Genomic DNA, 19,488 nt, shown 5'->3' with positions numbered 1-19,488 from the left:
ATAGAAGTCAAAGCGTTTTCTTGGAAATGTCATGGAATACTTCCTAGGTTAGAGATTACCTCAACCCACTGTAAGAAATCGTGACAGGAAATGTTTTTGAAGAAGGGCTAGCTTGAGCCGGGTCAAAAGTTTAGTCCGTCTATTGTTTACAGAAGTGGAAGCGCATACATGTAGTTCCTCATAACTGTCGCGATTTTCCGATCGTAGAAAAGCAACTGGATACGTTTTGTAAACGGTCAAACGTTTCAGTTTAGATCATCAGCGCAAAGAGAAGTTATGACATAAGCTATTCGATGCTTGTAATACCAGAAGATGAAAAGTGCCTGGAAAGTTAGGAAAATAACTTTAAGAGAGCAAGCGGCAATTTTTTGTGATAATCCGAATTCAATATTTTGGTCAACATTTCTGTAAACATTGGATCTTTTTTGAATGGCTGATGTCAAATTCTACCATCACGGATTGGACCACAGCAACGAAGAAAGGTTCTACATGTCCAAGACAAATGGAATCGTTATTTTTGGTCTTAAGATTTTCATGCATTGACTGCCAAAGAAAATAGTAATCACAGATACAATGGACAGACATATCATGCACTTCAACTGATGACTTTTCTACGAACATCACGAGTGACCTTCCTTTTTTCTCGGAACATTTGAGTCATGACGTCAGTACAGCCAAAACAACGCCACGGTGACCTTTGGTATTTGTTTAGACGTCCGCCACTGTTTAAGTGGTTAAGATCTGAGACCTCCCCAAATATCCTTCTTCACTTATTTGAAAAAAAAAAGGTTTTGTCACACACTCTGGCGTTATAAATAACTAACCGCACTTGATCAATTTGTTGCATATGATTTGAAAACTTTTGCTGGAAACTTTCTGTCTTCAAAGTTTTTATACCCTTTTCAAAATTCAGTGTGTTCCTTATTTCAGTAGAATAATTTAGAACTGCTCTGTACTGTTGTTTATATTGTTGTTACGTCGAACATAACATCTCGACAAAAAGGCATAGCGATGATGTTTCCTAGTCTTTTCAGAAAGAAAGAAAGAAAGAAAGAAAGAAAGAAAGAAAGAAAGAAAGAAAGAAAGAAAGAAAGAAAGAAAGAAAGAAAGAAAGAAAGAAAGAAAGAAAGAAAGAAAGAAAGAAAGAAAGAAAGAAAGAAAGAAAGAAGGAAAGAAAGAAGGAAAGAAGGAAGTTAGTTGATCCACTCCCGGTGTTTCCTGTTTGGCGTATGGCCAGAGCTATCACATGCTTTTCATAGACTCCCCGCCTTGTCCCTTGTATTGTCCGGCTAACGCGTGTAGGTGAATATGCTTCTCATTACAAGTTAGTCCGGAAAGAATTAAAGGTATTTGGAAACCCTTTCATACATCTATAACTCTTTTACACACAAGCTGGACTGGTTTAGGACAATGTAGGTAGCATTTTGTAGACTTTGTAAAACCTATCCTATAATAGAAAGCAAATCGTTTAGTATTTCACATGTATGTATTATTACATTATATCTAATACGTCTCTGAAAAAGATGGTTGCTTTGTGATGTTTACCTTTGTTTTGTTTTGTGGCTTTCCTATTTTTTCGGATTCAATGTCAGATTAAAAGTGTTACCTGACACACTCCTTATTGATATATGGCAATACGAGTGTGTATGTGTGTGTGTGTGTGTGTGTGTGTGTGTTTGTGTGTGTGTGTGTGTGTGTGTGTGTGTGTGTGTGTGTGTGTGTGTGTGTGTGTGTGTGTGTTTGTTGGGGGTGTAGCTGTTTTGTATGTCGGACTAACGTTAGGTGACAAACACAAAAATTCGAAAAATACGGATAGCCTCTTATTGTAGTTACTTCTTTATTCATTTCCTTAGTTCACGCTTCAGACCACATATGGGAACCTGCCAGTGGTCAGTTCCATGACTGGTCATCATGGCTATTTTCTGTGGTCATCATGATATCCTCTGACCATACACGTCGGAAAGTAGGAATGTTGCAATCAAAATAAAACGGAAGCTAAGTAAAAATGAAACCACGACTTCTCGAGTTATACTTTTCACTGCACACACACATACACACACACACACACACACACACACACACACACACACACACACACACACACACACACACACACACACACACATACACACACACACACACACACACACACACAAACCCAGACGCACACCGATTCGCACACAAATTCACACACAAACTCACGCACAAACTAACCCACAAACCAACCCACAACCCCACATAAACCCACCCACCCACATAACTACCACTAACCCACACACAGACCCACACACAGACCACCTACATTATTTGATAAAACATAACCTAAAACACAACTTTGTTGAGGGTATTGCTACAACTGACTGACGCATTCTTTGTCTTACATTATCTTTTACCTTTAACAAAGTTTGAAGTGTCTGTTACGTCGGCGACATCTGATGACGTCATTCCCAGTGTAATCATATCAAACATACTTCCACAGTACGTACATAACGTATTGTCTGGATCTGGAATCATCCTTTGAATGAAAAAAAAAGAGTTGTGAATCTAAAATGATTTTAAGAATTAGACTCAAGATGTACAGAATACTTAATCAACACGTCAAAAGTATTTCGTACAAAGTCTTCTACCATAACAAACACACAAGAATAAATACAAGTATAAGATCAGTCAACATATCAATTTATACGTATATTCATATACCACCATGTTAGTTTTAACTACCGTTTATGTAAAAGAATTCTATATAGAGAGAAGTAACGGTAAAGTGGATTTTTTATGCTTATGTTTGAAAATATGTGTATTGTGTAAATCACGCAATGAACTGTTGTTTACGGGTGAAGTTTGAACTGTGTTACCCGTTGATTTTCCCGCCTTTTTTGCCGTTGAGTGGGTTGAGCGCTAAGCGTATTTAAAGCACGATGTAGACTTGATATCATCACTTTTTTGTGCCAGGAAAAGGATTTCCTTTCGTGTTGGTCATCAAGTAGTTTATCAAGTCTCTAAAACAGGTCTTCTCTTTGGGAATACACATATTAAACTCAACCGGAGAAATGAATATAGTTGTACTGCTTTAGATACCACTGCTATAGTCATTAGCCATTACGTTAACATCGATTGAAGTTGACAGAGACAACTACAGAGTTTAAGAAAAAAAGAACGTCCAGTTTGGAAGCTTAATATTTTAGTTTTCTACTTTTAAATTGTAATATTTGTCGTCGTCATATCAGTGAAATACAAGACCTTCTGTGTGTTTGTGTGTCTGTCTTTGGATAAGCCTTTGGGTTCTTGTAGGAGTTGTTGAGAAGCCGTAATTGGCCTTAATGATAGGGTTGTCACCCCTTGACCGTGGATTTGACAGACGGGACAACAATCGTTCCAACAGATGGGACCTAATCCCTTTAATCCATAGATTCAGGCTTCAGTCTCCTGACATTATCTCAAGTTGAGTTTTCCGCCACCGTCCAGGGAGGTTGGATTATTATTTACAGTAAGTGCCAGCTACGTTGAAGACAAGTTGAGGCGACGAGGAGACTAGAACTCGTGACCCTTAGCCCTGGACAACGCCCCGATTCCAGACCTTTTCAAGTCGGCACAGCTGCCGAGTGTGAAAATAACGGCTGTAGAGTACAGTTAAGCCGGGGCGAGGGTTCAAGTTCGTTCTCCAAAGTAATTTGTTTGGGTGCAGGGCTTGGCTGGAGGAAGGGGCATGACCATATTAGGTTGAGGTCGGGTCGGAGGGGGAGCAGAGGTAATAGACACGCCATGGTGGTCTAATAACTCTCAATATGTCGCTTCAACTCACCGAACCTCTCTCTCATATCCTATCTGACGTGTCTTCGACTGCTTTAAAAAGTCGCAAGACATTACTGTTGCATCTACTATTAACAGCTTCTACTTATATATAGCACCCGATCTTCTGAATATAATTCATAACATGAAACTTTTTATCGTTTAGAGTTGTTTACCATGTCCGGCTGATCTTTCTTGTTACGAATGTGTCAATATATGTCGGTCAACATAGGCTCTAAACACTGACTTGTTACAAAATGCTGTAGTTTTTCCCAGTATGATAAATGAATAAGTAGCGTAGGAAGACAAATAGTTTTTCTGTAACGTTACAACAAATTGATAAACTTTGAAGAAAAAAACCCGAGGTGTTGGCTGAAGCTATATAAGATGAAGCCAAAGAAAACATGAAGTGAGATATGTCACATATCTAAAGGGATTTGTACCTTTCTTTTTTTCTCAGGAAACATACAAAGCTTTGCCGAGTCCATTCAACGAGTAGGAAGTTAGATGTTCATTCTTACGTTTTTCCATTATGGTTCTTTTTGCAGCAGCAACTGAATGTGGCTTTTGAGAAGGTACAAAATCATAATGGAACCGGGGATTGTGGAAAGAAAAGACAGAAATGGGAAATGGGAAAGATAAACGAATTCATAGAAAATCTTAGGCTCTTTGATAATGACAAGGTTTGTACATAACGTTGCAACTGTCATCTTGTTTGTTTATATCATAATTCAAGCGACACAATTATAACGTGTTTATGTTCATACGAAACGCACTGTCCGTTGTATTCCAGACCGTGTTGAAAATATCAAACAGGAAGAAACGAGGAAGAAATGAACTAAAAGGCAAAAGTTTCTTTATAGAATGTTTGGCATGTTTACATATCTCATGACGTCATTGTAACACCCTCCATAATCTCCGTTACGTCATCACTATAATATTTCTGAGACGTATCCTTGTCATTGAAACTGTCAAAAAGACGAACGTGACCTAAGAGTTAAGATCATGCCCAAATACTTCAAGAAATTCGCTATGTTGTAATAAATGTCTCTGATACTGTCGCATGCAATCACTGTGTAAAAAGACCCGCCCCTTTCATTCCTCAACCATGACGTCATTAAAATTTTCGATGATCGACAGTACCAAAGAATGATGCAGGCTGTGCTTATGACAAGATTTCTCACACCTGTGATAAATTGTCTCTGGCAACCTCTGTGTGGATGGGGTTTTTCTTGGCATACTCTACCCAAATAACCAAGCACCCAATCCATGACAAAATGACGTTTTTAGAACCTCTGGCTTCCGATGAGGTCAAAGAACAAAACTTCTGTCCGTCAGGGCTGACGCAAAAGAAATAAAACACAGCGAAAATGAGATTTTTGAACTTTGCTGGGTTTATTTTTGTAGGTCGAGGCTTGGTGAGGCGACTGAGTGAACCACGAGCCTTACCCATTGTAGCCCTGAAACCTGAGACCTCAGGAGTGAAAATCGTCTGCTAGTGACGTCACTCCGATAGTGGGAGAATTTCACAGGAGCCATGGTGAGGCCCAGGTCAGGATCAAGTTCAGCATGGGGCTAGAAAGAGGCAACCACAACCAGCGCCATAGCCTCTTTAAGCCCCCAAAACAACCCACTCATGATCACTACAACCACCTTCAAAACTTCAGTCTGCAACCTATAGTTAGCAACACATGACTTCAGCATACATACACTTTCAAGAGATATCAAATGTGATTGTCGTTTGATTCATAAACAATTTGAGTCATAACTAATGCGTGTCAACATCTTGTAAAAATACTGTTTCTTCTCAAAAGATTCCACCACAGAAATTGAGACCTCCTGTTGTTATTTTATGGTTGGTTGTTAGCAGCTACAGTAGGGCCCTTTCCCCTTTAACAATTTATATCAGGGTTGCTTGCAGGCTTCAAAAGCTCTTAAATCACAACTGTTAGAACAACTTGTTAGCTGACTTTGAGGGGCACCAGGAAGTGGTTGGGGTTTGGATGTCGCCTCATAATCCGTCTTTAGTGTACCGTAGGGTTTACACACAGTCGGGGAAACACATCATGCCCTGACACCAACAACTCACGTGAACGGAACAAAAAAAATTCAATAACATATCTGACAAAATTAACATTACATAATGGTTATATATGCAACTAGGATTATAACATGTTTGAAAGGGACATGTTTTTTTTAACATTTCCTGTTTGGCATGTGATATCTCTGTGGTTACTTTTCCTGTGAATACAATGTATACATTCCAAATTTCCAATCCATGAAACAAACGTTTCTATATAACGTTATATCTAATATGACTGGAGCTGTGTACTGTTGACTACACATGATTAGTTATAAAGGCGAGGAGCACTGAAAGATAGGTCATTTTGTTGTCTTGTGTATTTGTTTGCTGTTTCTGGATAAAATGTTTTGTTACATATTTCCTCACAACAGACAACATGATACTATCGTTGGAATTCCTCAATATCTATATCAAATAGTATAGTTCTTGATATTTCAATTGCTATGATCTAGATATTAACGTAACGTTACTAGTTTTCTTCAGTCAATGGTTTTGTGTAAACATTGATGGAGTGATGTAGCTTTTGTGCTGTTTTTATGAATTCCGTGTGTGCATTCTATAGTGTACCGTATGTATTTCCTCGATATAGAATGGAATCTCTTCATAACCAAGAAAGCTATCATATCCTTTTTAGCTTTACAGATATCAATTTCTTCATCGTTGTTTGATACCTTGTCATAAAATGTTTTATATTTTTGCATGTGTCTGCAAGGCGTTGCATGTTATGTGAGATTCCTGTAGTTTAACGTTAACGTTACCTTCTGTAAAAACATAGCTCTCTGCAGAACTCCCAGGCCTAAAGATTGTTTACATGGTACAATTCTATATTCAGGACAGTTTGTATCTACTAAGATTGAATTATTGAGGTTGTTGTTGTTCTCTGATTTGTGTTTGTTTTTAGAATTTAGAATTGAGTTTTTAATCGTCGACGTCACACCATATCATATACAGCATATTGTACGTTTATTGCATACCATAAGTACATTTTCATTTTGTTATAAGATTTGAAAACAAAAAGGGTCAAACATTGGCACCATCTGAGAAAGGTTGAACGATTCTCTGACACTATAGCAGGTGTGTTTTTGTAGAGGTTTTCATAGACGTTCTCTTATGTCCATTCTAAAATGGCGGGAAAAGAATTCCCTCCCCCATCTTGTATCTACCTTCGAAAATGTATTTTAAGAGAACTATGATCTTATTAAAAGAATTACACATAATCGGTATTTTATTTGTAGCAAAGACGCCAGAAAAAATTACTGTGTTGAGGAAACAACATATTTATCTATGTAAACATGGGATTGTGGGGGTCAATATCGTGCTAGTTTCAGTCTACAAGCTCTGGATACGCATTCTGATGTCTAAGCAACTTGTGAACCTCCGGATGTTTTATAATCACTGATGATACATCATATTTTAGTGTTATTGTTCATCAATGTTGACAGATATTCATAAATAGAGAATGCATTTCAGTCAAGCTATTCCAGCAAGCTATTTTATACATTTTTGTCATTCCTAACGTTCCTCAGTATGGATGTAAAAAAACACGTACCCACATGTATATGACCAAATATTTGGACAATACAAAGTTTTGAGTGTTTAAAACTCAAGTTTAGAGGAATGATATATTATCTGACAACCAAGAAAGTCTAACAAGCAAGCTGACTCGAAATTTGTGACAAAATCCGCAGTTTTTTCATTTTTCATGTTGATGATTTCAAACCCCACAAATATCGGAGAATCCAAAATGAAGCGATCTAAACTTGAATTTGATTGGTTTGATGTATAGCTATGTCAGAAATCCGGGGAATGCAGAAATTCCTGCGATTAAAAACAAATAATTTGGCGATATTATTCAGACGGAGGAGACATCTAAGGATGCTAACGTGAATGATAAACGATCAGCAACAGATAAAACCAGGTACAATTTTATTGTAATATTGACATATTTCTCTCTTAATCTCACAAACTAGGATAGCGTTCTAGCCTTCGTATATTCATTTTCTGCATACATTTCATATCTGGTCTTATTTGGGAAATCTCATGAAATGATTTTTGCAGCAAGTGAATCTGCCAAAGTTTTGTAACGTTATGCTGCATACAAAATACTTTTAACTCGTAATTTGTATACATAGTGATGACTGTACATGTACTATACATTGTGAAGAATATGGATATAGGAATGTAAGTGTGTTTTTTCCTGCACTTGCTTCTGCGTTCGTTTGATCCCTATATACACACGGGATGTCTTCCTACGTGCAGTGTATGGAATATACAGATATGAGTACCGCCTCATATTTTCGTACATTCCACCTCGAATATCAAAAAGGAAGATCTAATTATATACCAGACATAGATGTCATCCTTACATTCCACCCTCATCCTAGTGGTTTTTCAGGCGTACATTATGAATTTCTTACACACAACACACACACACACACAATAGACACATGACAGAGAAAACCCGCTCCAGTCACAAATATGGCAGGGACAGAAATATGCCATGATTTTAATTCTCGTAATTTAGGCTACTGATAGGCAAACGATATACCACTTAGAAACATTTTTGTCACACCTGAAATGTTGTTGTTTCTCCACACACTTGCACAGATGCTGAGATTTGGGAAACGTCCTATGTTCAGAAGGTTTTGGCAGTCCATCTTTCCTGCTGTTGTGAACATGCTTGTATATATACACACACACACACAAAGGATGCCTACGCGAGTTAGTAGGCTACAACAGCTGGCGTGGATGAACTGACACTGCCTGAACTTGACCTCTAGTTCGTCACAGGATCAAGGTCAACCTAACAACCACTTTGTTTAGCCCTGCTTGGAGAAATTTTGTAAAGGCTCAGGGTCAAGATGGAAGGGTCAACGTCAACTAGAGACGCGGACAAGGTATGAATGGCGTTGAAGTTGTAAACAGGATGTCATCTCAGGGTTTCCTTCGTACCATCTTCTTCTCTCTTCATTCTAGCATGGAGATTCTGAAATGTAAGAAAACACAGTAAGACAGATTTGAAATCTCTATGATAAGACGTCTAATCGATGAAACTATACATTTTTATACAGTGGCGTTCATATCTTTTAAACATGGAACAAATGTGGAACATGACTACTTTAATCTAAACTATTTAACACCATACGAAAATGTACAACGGTGAAGAATTAATCATTGCGTGTATTCTCCTCCAAAAGTGTCACTGACTACATAGCTCCCTCAAATTTCATTTACCACCATGCCTAAGAGAACATTATAGAAGACCAAACATTCAGCTATCTAATGTTGGGCTCTCTTTGTCATTTTGGGACTCATTGCTAATGATAATAAGAAACAAATGTACAAAATTGTCACTCTATGTCTAAGCGCTAAGGCAAAGCATTAGCTTGTAAAGTATTGTTGATGTGAAGTATCAAACAAATGCATTAAGCTAGAAAGGGCAAGAAGATACGCACAACTTTCTGTATCAGTTAAGTGATGCACTCCTATCAGTGTATCATCCTTCCGCCCTGTCTATATCACCGAATTGTTCCGAAATTAAGTAATCTTTCATTTCATGTCTTATCTTAATGTTCTACCTCCCTTCTATTATCACTATCACAGTCTCTCCTCGCATCGCGACACCGCAGAGACAGACACAACGATTGAACCACTCCATGTGTGATCATGTGTGATATTTCTTATAGAAACGTGTGGTACAATCTAGGGGGAAATGTAGGGAAAGTTTTTGCGTTGTTTTTGATGTTTGAAGTACAATCGTAAATTTAATTTTGAAAGAAAAAGTTAATGAAATCAACGTGCTGAGAGCAAAAAAGTTATTTGACACCATTCTTATAGTAATAAATGTGAAAATTCTGTAGGAACAGGGTGTGAGTTTTGTACGTAAGGCTTCGTGGTAATGCCAGCATTGAAAAAATGGAGCAAAGATAAATATGTAGGAATTTTCAATTTCTCTTTTACACAGACACACACACGCACCCTGCATTTTGTTTAGTTTCACCCCTTTTAAAAGTTATAGGGTTAAAATGTGGGATTAAAAAAGTCTGTACTGAATGAGAATTATTTATTAAAAAGTAATAAAAGGTTTGGACTACCTTTGTGATATTTCTGTTGGAGAAAAAGTTTCACTAATGCCTTCTACTTTGAAAGCAGAAAAGATAAAACGAAAAACGATTAAGTGATTAATAGAAAAAACTTTTTTGATAAAACGTACATGTGACAGATCACATCTTGGCGAGCCAAGCAAGTAGAAACAAATTGGATCCCCCAACAGATTACAAAATAATGATAGCTACAATATCAAAAACTCATCCAGAAATGAGGCTGAACTTTTTCTAATTAAGAAATAACAAGAAGTAAAAGTTTCCCGGGCATTAGCACCAAACAAGTCTAATATGTCCTGCACTTTCACTTTTTACGTTTAATCAAAAATTTCAACGACAGAGTAAGAGAAATTGAGTGGGCGAAACTATGTAAAGGAATGCTCAAACAATAGAAATAAACGCTGGAAAGAAATACACGAAAATACAAACAAGGAAAAAAGTTAACTACATGCAAACCTATACCTTTGCTATATGTAAGACTATTTGCATGTTTTCCTACTTGAAACAATACTGTGCACAATGTACTGTGCTGTCTGTATCAATGTGAATCAAAACATTTCAAATCAGGAAAAATGCATTTTTTTTTCTTTAGAGTTGACATCGAATAGATTGTTGTTATGAAATACATCATGGAACATGTTTTTACTATGAATTCTGTGACTAACATTGTCCGAGAATGATACAAAAAGGAGGAAAGATATGTGTACGGATACGGGTGCATTGATGGGATAAATCTTAAGATGTATATGCCGGGATAAGTCCACAGACGTATACGCCGGGAAGACGCATACTCAGACGGGTATGTCCATACACCGAGACAATATTTCAAACTCTTATAGATCATCGCTACGTCAGGAAAGAGTTAGTCTCGCATTCAGCTTTCCTGGTGTTGATAATAAGTCATATTCTGGACAGAGTAATCCAAACGTATCAGCTACTGCAAGAAATGTATCTAACATGAAATGATAGGCTATTGCGCCATACTTATTAGAATACCTAAAAGCTAGTTTTCCATTGCTTATTGTGTAAACATACATATACAGTATGCCTAATTTTCAACGTCTTCGTTTTGTTTTTATCATGAAGGAAAGAACAGTTGTTGTTTTTTGTTGCAAATTTTCATATAGATGTGTTCATAGACACCTAACAAGAAAGGGTAAAACGGGAAAATGATGCAAGGAACCTCAGATAACACCAATATAAGAAATGCTATGGGAACCAAGATAAGTGTGAAAAGAACAACAATAACAGCATGAAAATACAATAATCTTGTACGAAATTATCATTTTATCCTGTGGTGTTCTATGCTTTTCTTTGATCATTGAATTTTTGTAGAAATGCGACTCTTTCCGTCAGTTTGTGCACAAAAAGATTACAGAGAAATAGAAAATATTCACAACCTAAATCTACACTTATGTATGTCATAATTGAGAGTAAAAAGTTGGGAATATCTGGATATAAAACGTTCGTTGCACAACAGTAAGATAGCTGTTACACAGCGGTCTCTACGTTTGAGAAAAAAAAACTTTGCAACTTATGATCTAGAAAATATGTACGTGTTCATTTATTCTTGAATACAAATTTATGGTGCTAAGTCATGTTTTAGAACAGATACATAATCTGCGTACTGTGGTAGATGGTAACCTCTCTTAAAAGTCTTTAAAGTTATCATAAAAATATGATACTAATAGTTTGCATTGACTCGACCATCAAAAGACAGCAGTGCAATATACATTTCACAGGGTGGAAATGTTTTTCGATGTGAAATTTTGTTCACTTTCCCCCACGATTAATTTAGAATGCTTACCTAGCATGCTGTTTAGTCCGATCATACAATAGTTAATCTAAGGTATTTTGTATGTAGGCCTGACTGGTTCGTCTAACGAAAAGTCTTTCGCCTGAAGTATAGGTGCCCATCAAGAGGACGTCGCCAAAGACTCCCTACCCTTACACAAGAAACAAGTGGAATTGAAACAGACGCTATAACAAACACACTAGTCAAATTAATCATTTTTTATCTATCCATAACCAAAACCAGTCATATATAGTAAACTACACTTTCAACAGTTTTTTCAAAATCATTTTTCCCTGTCGCCCATTGCAAGATTCAGTTGTTAAAGTATACAGGAGATAGATCGCAGAGAACGAAATGCCTGCTGTAACAGTGACGAAATAATTTTAATACTACTTTTTTCATAAATGACGTGTTAAAACTCATAAGAGAAATCAAGCCAGATATTGTTTAGTTTCTTTTTCCTGTTTAGTAAACAAGGTCAGCGATCATCCACATTTCAGACGGAAATGATGTGAAAAAAGTTGTTGCTCCCCTGAGAAATTTTAAGGGGAACATTTAAACATTTGGCAACACATTTTGGGGTGTAACCGTTCATTAAAGCCATAAACTTTTCTTATTTACAGCCTGACCAATCCCAGAGGGCGTACCAAAGGGAACCACAACCAGCGAGTTGTAAAAATGCGGTTAGGCATAAAACAAGCTGTAATAAAATTATCTTATTCACACGCATGTTCGCTTGAATGGTCGTGTAGTTGTCTTCTTGGTGTAAACGTAGCTAAACTATCATTATGTAAACATTGTAAAGTTCCTATGGATTTGTGGTGTCGTAACTGTAGCTATGTTTGCATAGCTTACACTAGGGGTTAGCCGCACGCACACTACTGACATGTGGTGTACTGGCATTCATAAAATTAACAGTTCCAAAACAAATTTGCAATCCTTGAAGGAGAAGGGGGCTGAAAGATTGGATACTTTGGATACTTTACTGGAGAATTTTTTGGTTAAAGATATATTTTTCCGTGTAATTTTGATTGTATGTGTTGTCTGTATCTATGCTTTTACGCTAGTGTATACATATAGTCATAGCATATAGCATACGTAGACTAGTAGCTGGTTTGAGATGCATAGTTGCAACAAACAGATGAAAACAACAAAAGCTCACTTTTGGAGACCGCAAGCATTCAATTTAGCTTTCAATTATGACCACCAATCATTTATTAACTTAATCAACCAATCAGTGAATCAATCAACCAATCAACAAGTTACGAAATCGCCACGTACTCAACAGCTATATATGATACACACAAAAAGGGGAATGGCAAATATCGTACTATGCTATCTTATCATTTTATAAAGGAAGAGATACATTAAGTGTGGAAAAAAGATGTTATGCATATTTCAATGAATCCATATCTTGGACAGACAAGGATTCAACTCAGTCAAACAAACAAGCAAACAGGCAAGAATACAAACTAACAAACAGACAAACAATCAAACAATTGAATGGTAATGTTAGAAATTCTGTAGTATCATCGAAGCTATCTTTTCTGCGTTCTATTGTGCTTTAGTTTTGCTTACAAATAATTACGGTGGATCTGTAGACTATGTTTTAAGGACAAATTGCGATTAGAATCATACTTATATGATGTTCGCGTCATGTTGTACTAATTTCTGTTTTGACAACACTTCAACCTCTCGCATAATCGGGACAAGTTGTGGATAAAAATCCGAATGAAAGAACATAGAACAAAGTAAATAAGCGACGAATTGATACATATATTTGCGTTCGATATTTAGTCGAAGTTCTTAGAATAAGTGATAATTTTCTAACACATTTCTTTTGTCCTTAGCATCGTCATTCCAGCACGTCAAGAGATTGTGCAAGACTCGAAAAGGGAAAAGTTACACCTGCCACGGTACATTTCCCTTTAAATCTATTTCTTCTCGAATCCTCATCTTAAATCTCTCCAGATTAAAATACGCTTGAAGGTTAGTATGTTCTTTTGGAAAAGCCACGACTTCATGAAAAAAAGAAGATTAGTGACCGCAAGAGAAGACCACACATGTAGATGCCTTCACGTACATGTAACCTACCATACTTACATTGTTGTGACCCAAAGTACTGATCCTGTGGCTGACTTTTTGCGGTTGATTTGGCTTGTTGTATCAGCCAGATAGAAATATTTGTCCCTACAATAACAGTATAGCTCTCATAGTATCGTATCATAGAAGACAAAAAATGTTATACTTGAATTTTACCGTTTCTTGTCTTGTATAGCTGTATCTAATTTTGACAAAGTCTTTTTGTACAAGAAAAAACCTTAAGAATTATGAATTACTCTAAATCTAAGTGGATGTATATTCACACTTCGAGCTGGATGGGTGGAATCACGTTAAGGAGTTGATTTGAAGATGTTTCTCATCACCTGAGCTGTTATTCATACGTGTCATCCTGCCAGGATTGGGAATATGACACCGCGAAATACGTCAAGAAATAGAAACTGACGAATTTGGACATGTTTGCGAACGTTAAGAACTCGCTGCCGGTTCAGCAATTAGTACTTTCATTTGTGAAAATCGCTACAAATATATTTGCTATTGTTGAGGGATCTCTCTGTACGTGCGTATGCGGAGACATGTCGACCGCAAACGAAAACCAGAGTGGTCAAGTTGTTGTGTCTAGCACATGTTTTTCCTAACGGATCGAATATACAGTCTGTCCGTCCAAATGTTCAACAAAAGACTTGGCTAATCTCAGCTTGACTAACGTGTTTGCATATAACCACTAAATTGTGATACTTGGCACTATCTTATTAAAGTGCTATCATAAAGTTGATTTTAGATACAAGTGTATTTCACAGTTTGAACGAAGTATACTCAGTACCGAGTGTTTAGAAGACAGTGTTTCGCTGTGAGTTTGTTGTACATCTTTAATACTCCAATGCTACACAAACTGGGTAGAAAACTACATATTTGACCAGTATGGAGCTACTCCGTAAAGTTAGTTAACTTTTCTGACGATAAGTAAGCTTGATATAATTTATTGGAAAGTATGATTTGTTGTCATGTAAACGAAAACAATTTCGTCTTGCTGAAGTGCAAAATGTAGTAACCAAAATATAGTTACATTTTGAACGAAATGCAGCTAGATGGTAAATGGTATTTTTTAAATTATATTTCATGGTCAAAAATAGACACAACATAATAAGAAAATCTTGGACTCATTGCATTACTTCCTTTCAATAGCATTACAGTGAGAGCACATGAAAAAATCTTACTTTCTTTTGCCACAATGCATCAAAGCTTTATAATTTTTTATGAGTGTGAAGTTATTGAAAAGGATAGGAAATATTTGGAATTTTTCTTCCCAAATATAGGCAAGGTGTGTTCATTTTGTAGGTAGGAAAGTGACGATACTGCTACGGAGTAGATATGAAAAAAAACGTCATACAAACTAATGTGTAAATATTTATCAATCTGCCGAAATTGCAGTAATCCTCAAAATGAAAGAAAAAGATGAAAAAAATGTTTCAATGGTGAAAAAAGTATTGAAAACTTTCATCACTGTTCAATGTTTTATACAACTTGGCCAATGTAAATGTCTCCCTCTCTGTTCGTCAGTCAATCAGAAGTAAGAATAAAAATGAAGCGTATGAATCATCGGACACCTCGAATAAGGCTCATTGCATTTTTGATTTCAAGTTTTACGCAGACAATTCAAACTAAGACGGTCGTCTTAAAACGCAACACAATTTGGAAGAGCTTTTCCACGTGCCAGGCCGCTGTAAAAACTGTATGAAAACCCCTATTCTGTTCAAGGAGAGGCATTTTCCTTTCCACAACCGAAATTTACAACTTACCTTTTGCGAAGAATCGTTGCTCTTCATAATCAACCATTATTTAGACTTGGTGAAGGGAATTTTAAGTACGGTATACCTAAGTGTTTAAACGAACCGAATTTGATGAAAATATATCAACATTGTACGTGTATAAATGCTATAATTCCACGTTAAGGTTCTTGCTCGAACTAAAAGAACAAATTTTGTCCAAGGTATGCCTCGTACCTACGAAAAAATGAGGTATAAATAAAGCAGGTACAGCACAGGTAAATATAACATATTTCTAAGTTCTGTCTATTACTTGAATGGTCAAATTTAAAGAAAATAATTTTTTTTGTTTCTTTGATAAGGGCAGTAGTGGAGATACACTACAATTGTATCGTATGCACTGCGATATTTTCGGGCCAGTGTACAAAATGCGGTGGGGGCGATTTTCTAGTTTTACCTAATATGATCGAATTAGAAGTATCCTATAATAACCAATGAAAGATAGGGCGCTAATCTGGTTGTATCAGTTTTGACGTAATCTAATTATCGAAAAGAATTTGAGAACGCTAAAATGCAATGGAGGCTGACGTTTTTGTGAGGTACCTTTAGTATGAAGACTCTGCAATACGTCCTCGCTAAAACACAGTCAATCTTCTCTACAGTGACCACTCGGGGGACTTGCAAAAAATGGTCGCAGTAGATAGGTGGGCACTCTGAATACATGGGTCAGGAATGGGTAAATCAATCTAAGGGGACCACCGAAAAGTGGCCACAGTGGCCAAGTGGTCCCCCTAATAACACAGAAGTGGCCACAGATACAACTTTGACAGTATTCCAAACCCTCATAGCCTCACCGTAGTAAGTACTATCCTGGTTAGAATATGTGCATAAACTGTTTCTAGAAGAAAAAATCCAACATTCAAAAAGAGGAAAATGTGTCGATTTATCATAATGTTATTGATTTGTTAAACAGTAATACTAATAAACTATACCGAAATATAAAATCTGAAATGTAAATTTGACTTTTGTAACATAGGAATAGTCTATAATTTGGTCCCATCTTTACGGCGATAAAGGATGGACGCCTGAGTCGCTTTATTTCCAGACGCTCAATGCTTCATCAAAACCGCCTGACCCTTCTAAAGGTGCTCTGTAAGTACGTCTAAGTGTTGATATGGTCTCTGCGTCTGTTCTCAGTTCTTCAAAACCCTTGTTTTAGTTTGGTTTGTACCGATTCGAAAACGCAAAAAGAGTATACCCGAAGAAATATGTTACAAAGTGCGGTCTAGTATCTAACAGTTTGGCACACTGTTAAGAAAACTTTAAAAAAGGGCGCTGAATGTTAAGTTGAAAATAGAACTGTTAGTTTGAAAAGTTTTCAAACTTACGTATGGTGAATGTACAACTAGTAAAGTTGGAAGAACTATATCCAGATTCTACAAATTGGAACTGCAAAAGTACTTCAGTTGTCACAGAGGACGGGAAATGTGGGCAGACCAGTAAACACTAACAACAAAACACAACAAATATGGGCAGGTAGTGTCACTGAACAACGACAAAAGCAAGTTAGTGAGCAGACGTACGTAGACGTGACAGTCTCTTTTTCTGCCCCCCTCCCCCTTTCCAATACGTGCCTACCCTTGACAATCGTCTTTCTGTCGCTGTCTGCGTCCTATCACAGAGCATTGTTTGAAAGTATTTGGTCAAGGTAATGTTATACAGTATCAAGAACGAACTCTACGTCCATTCTACTGAAAGAATTCAAAATATCCTCTCGTTGCTTCTCCCTGTTTATCGGTGATCGTCACTGAAAACGTGCGTTGGTCTCTTTTCAAGTTCACGGCTGCACAAACTAAACGGACACAAAGGCGCAATGCCAGACCTAGAAAATCCGTAACGAGACAGGTCAGGCGATAGAAAACATATTTCTCCGCTATCAGGATATGCCAGGAAGAGGTCAGCATATTTTGATGGCTAAAACTCCCGTCCGTATTTGGTCTTGTGTCGGAGTTAGTTATGTCGGTGGCGCCCAGGCGCTAACCCTGACTGCCAAGTTCACTAACATGTCGGAGATACGAACCTCGCACGTACTCTCACAGTACTCTCTCTCCCTCGTCTCTCCTGTCGAGTCAGGGCCTAAAACAGGCACGATCACGACATTCCAGACTTGACCCCGCAGGACGAAGGATCAGGTTCAAGTTCAGTTTACGTTGCCATCTGTTTCTCCCCAGTGTCAGAGCTAGACTGGGCGGTGCTCTCTCTGCGCGCGGCTGTGGCTATCCAGACCGGAGCTTGGCACCAGCCCAAGACACGGAAACCTCTCCCAACACAGGTCCTGTGACCTCACCACAGTCTACAATTCAATGAAAACTCCTTTAGTTTTTCACACGCGATGTCCACTTGTGTCTTGGTTATGACTAGATATTTTATCCAAAGTACTTTAGGTAGAGTAACAAGTGGCAGGGTAACACACGCGTTTATCAGAAATCTATATGCGTGCAATACTTCTACTGTTTTGTATTCTCACAACTTAACTCACAAATTCACACTTTTACTCTTAATCCTATTTTACATACTTCGTATAGAAAGGCATAACTCTGACTTTGGGATGGACGGAGAAAGTATCAAGCGCAGATCTGTAGTTTTTGAAGTTGTGTTTTTGGAGGGAAGTGAGCAGGAGGGGAGAGATGGATGACAGAGTACTCCAGGCCGTTCCTAGCTGTTGTTGAACCTGACCTTGGCAGTCTCCCAACATTCCCCCCTGTCCCAGCCATAACCTCCACCGCTACTTTTGGTCTCAGGGTCCGAAAGAGCGAGACGGACTGATCAGACCACTGTCTGGTTTCTGACATCTGTTTCCGTTGCTGGAACGCAGTGTGTCCACTGACTCAGGAAAGAATGTTCAACTCTCTCTCTCTCTCTCTCTCTCTCTCTCTCTCTCTCTCTCTCTCTCTCTCTCTCTCTCTCTCTCTCTCTCTCTCACTCTCTCTTCCCCTCTCTCTCCTTTCTCTCTCTTTATCTCCGGCTTTTCTCTCTCGCCCTATCTTTTTCTTTTTCCACCACTTCCTACTTTTCTTCCCATCTCTCTTTCTCCCTTTTGTTTCTCCAAAGTTCTGTCTTTTCTCTCCTTTTCATAATCACAAACTCTTAGAATGAATAATATTTCAACTCCAAGTGACACAAAATAGCTCCCGACATTAGTTTGTATCTCACATTCATCGAATGTCATTTTCAAAAGTTTCACACCATGTCAACCATCAAGTCTTGATCCTTCATATTTGTGAACTTGTTATTTCTTCTTGTACTAATTTGTCCTCCCAGACAGATCCGAGAGATTACAAAATGGTCTCTGGTTGTTATGTTTGAATTTTGTGGTTTCTCGGTAAGAGGCGGATGTGACCACATCTGTAATGTTTCGTCTGAACTGATAAGGATAGAGGCACATTTGAACCCCACGAACACCTGTGATATTTCAGCGGTCCCTGTAGTCCTGTGGATTTTGGATCTAGTTTCGCGGCACATCGCTGCAGACTGAGTGAAACAGGCAGCCTGACCCGTGTAGTCCTCACCCCCAGAACCTCTCACCTAGTTCTAGTTCCACAAACTCGAACCAGACGTGGCTTCCTCCCCCGCAACTCCGCCAAGTTCACGGACTTGGACTCCTCGGGGGGAGGCCTCAGTCGGCAGTTGGTCTGGGATTACAGAAATTCTATTATTCCACGACATCTTGGCGGTCAAGTTCAACTGGCGGGCTCGTCTGTATTGTTACAAGGTCAGGGTCAGAGCGAAGACAAATGACGGGGAGTGCTAGCAGGGCAGCTCCGGCGATATTTGTTTAGCACCCCTGTAAACACGACAGTCGATAAGGGTGTTACCAAAGCGGCGGACCGT

General features: G+C 38.0%; 1 long non-coding RNA gene across 1 annotated transcript; it reads right to left on the bottom strand.

Annotated features, from left to right (window-relative positions):
• Positions 1-8,349: 8,349 nt before the first annotated feature.
• Positions 8,350-18,062, bottom strand: LOC136432285 (uncharacterized). The gene is made up of 2 exons (XR_010755495.1): positions 17,678-18,062; positions 8,350-8,858 (listed from the first exon to the last, which is right to left on the bottom strand). It is a non-coding gene; the product is annotated as an uncharacterized lncRNA (long non-coding RNA).
• Positions 18,063-19,488: the final 1,426 nt, after the last annotated feature.

The sequence above is a fragment of the Branchiostoma lanceolatum genome, chromosome 4 (assembly GCF_035083965.1).
Source record: "Branchiostoma lanceolatum isolate klBraLanc5 chromosome 4, klBraLanc5.hap2, whole genome shotgun sequence".
Lineage (NCBI taxonomy): Eukaryota > Metazoa > Chordata > Leptocardii > Amphioxiformes > Branchiostomatidae > Branchiostoma > Branchiostoma lanceolatum.
This window is presented reverse-complemented; position numbering and strand designations above follow the sequence as displayed.